At 36.0% G+C, this 2,782-nt stretch overlaps 1 long non-coding RNA gene across 1 annotated transcript; it reads right to left on the bottom strand.

The window, feature by feature from the left end:
* Positions 1-1,016: 1,016 nt before the first annotated feature.
* On the bottom strand, positions 1,017-1,967 carry LOC124166796. Its single transcript, XR_006866513.1, has 3 exons — positions 1,600-1,967; positions 1,321-1,486; positions 1,017-1,237 (listed from the first exon to the last, which is right to left on the bottom strand). It is a non-coding gene; the product is annotated as an uncharacterized LOC124166796 (long non-coding RNA).
* Positions 1,968-2,782: the final 815 nt, after the last annotated feature.

A 2,782-nucleotide genomic window follows, 5' to 3' on the forward strand; every position in this document is an offset into this window, starting at 1 on the left:
TTCCAGCTGCCTCTGAACCTCAGCTTTTAATGCAAATGGAACTGAGTAAGCTCGGTGAAATATCGGAGTAGCCCCCTCCTTCACTACCAGATTTGCCTTAAAAAGATTAATGCTATCAGATTTCTTACTATTAAAAACACCAGGGAACCTGTAAACATACTTTGAAACCATTTCTTCGACATTTAGAATTGACTCACACACCCTTACTTGGGGATCAGGTTTAGATTCAAATTGAAAAATGGACATGCCCTCCATTTCCATACTCAATTGTTTTACATCATTTACACTGCCCAGGAACACCTTCCTCCAACCTGGAAAGGCATCCAGCCATGGTCGACCCAACAGTGGTTTTATTTTTCCCTTGGACGAGACAACAATCAATTCTAAAGGATGACCTTTACTTTTCCCACTCTCTGGAAGGGATGCATTTACACTTATTTTCCCATGGACACAAAGTTGATCTCCGGTTACAGACTTAAGGGCTAGGGAACATTTGTTAAGAAAAATACCACTCAAGAAACTCTTGTAAGTGTCTTTAGAAATTAGGGACACACTAGCTCCACTATCAACTTCAAAAGCTAGACGTATTCCATTTACAAGTATATTAATTATCACAGGAGCGCTACCTGACACCGAACTAACTGTGGGCACATTAGAACAACCCAAGGAGGAATGAAAAGTCATTATGACATCATCTTGATGTCATTTTCAAGTCATGGCTTGGTAGTCACGGTGACCTCAAAATGGTCCCTTGAAATGACATCCTTCGTGACTCATGATGATGTCAATATGACCTAAAATGACTACCTATCATTTTGACCTCATTTTGACCTCACTTTGACTATTTGTGACCAAATCTATTTGTGACCAAATCTATTTGTTCTTCTAATGACAATTCATACTATAATTTCTGTATTTAGATTGTCATTTAGGGATAATTAAACACTTCAGATATGAAACTCAACCTTTATTAGGGTTTATTGCAACAAAAAACAGATAGATTTTACAAGAAGAAATTCCTCAGGATTTGTTTTTAATTTTCCTTTTAATGTTCCTTTTCTCCCTCTTCAAATACAAATCGAGAAAAATCATCTACATTGGCCATTTCAGTTGATTTTGTTGCATTTCCTTTCCCTTCAGTTGCCTCTAGTTGCTTAAGCAATTGTCTTGAACCACCGCTGAATCTTTGCCTTCGTTTTCATTACTTTATCCTCAGGGAAATTCTTCCATCGTGGGACTGCAAACAAAGGAAAAAATAACATCAAGAAGCTGAAAGTTTCTAATTTTGATGATACATTAAATAGAAAAATTGATACTAACTGCATATAGCCTTAAGGTATTGATGTAGGGGTTGTTGAACATAATTTTTCCAAGCTCTCCATCCCAATTGATGCAGCGAGCAAATTCATTTGTACGCATATATCTGGTCGCATGGGCCGAAAACTCCATCAGTATGATCAACTGCAATTTGTCTAAGATGTTAAACCTGTGAGAAAGGAAACCAAAATAAATTTTAACTTTTTCATATGGCTCAAGAAGGGAAAATAGAAGGGTTAATTTGATGGATGATGTAGAGCAGATAACAGTCAATTTACTCACAAATGATTTGAAGAGACATGAGGTTTTCAGGAGCTCTTCAAAGTTGTTTAAATCCTTCTCGTCATCCAGAGAACTTTTGGCATATTAGCTGCTTCAAACATCCCATCTTCTGGATTAATATAAAGCAAATTTTCATTTCCTTTTCCTCTCCTGTATGATTGCAATCTCTTGTCTCGTTTGTAAAAACAAACGTAAATAAATCAAGAAATGGCAGATAACGAACGCTCCATTGTTGATTTGAAATGAAGACGGATATTTATTATTGACTATTATTCCCGTAGTGACGTACGCACGGGCTCTCACCGAAAATATTATTGAAAACGAGGAGAAGCTTAATTATTTCTTACGCAAATGCAGCAATCAGCGACGATGAGTTATTTAAAAAAACCGCGGCGCATTCTAGTTTAGAAATGGCGCGTCACGGATTTCCTTCGAAATATTTTGGCGAAATAGGTTCGTTCCCGGGGACTTTCTTGCGGTAAAAGCGAATAATAGACCATTTTTAAGGAACAATTATCATATATCGTCATTAAATCTCGGACGAAAATCGATAAAAATATCGAGAACAAAAAAATCATCATAAATATCATCCGATATCCATTAAAACATGACGATATCCTAAACCAATATTTGTATCGGACGATACAAATATCAGGGCCCATAAAAATCGCCTACCGATAAAATACCACGATGTATCATTTCATAAAAAAATCTCCAGCCCGATAAAAATTTGCCTTCAGATAAAATATATCACGTTATATAATTCGATGAAAAAATACCTCCTATTTAATATCGCGATATACCATACATTAGTAAGTTTTTAACGAACCGATTTATGGTATAGCATAAACGAAGGCCAACCCTATACATATTCCAGCCATAAACAGTTTCCCAAACTAATTTTCCGATGCCAAAACATGATAATTTATCGCGCGCGACGACGCGATCGGGTGATAAATCACGATGTTTTATCGCGGCTGCGGCTTTTATAAGACAATAAATCGTGATATTTTATTCGAGCAGCAATTTTTATTGGATGATATTTCGCGATATTTTAGCAGTGGCAATTTTTTATCGGATTATCAAGCGTAGTATTTTATCAAATGGCGATTTTTATCAGGCCCGATATTTTTTATCGGATGATATATCTTTATATTTTATCGAAAGGATATTTCTACCTTAT

This window comes from Ischnura elegans, chromosome 10 (assembly GCF_921293095.1).
Source record: "Ischnura elegans chromosome 10, ioIscEleg1.1, whole genome shotgun sequence".
NCBI lineage: Eukaryota > Metazoa > Arthropoda > Insecta > Odonata > Coenagrionidae > Ischnura > Ischnura elegans.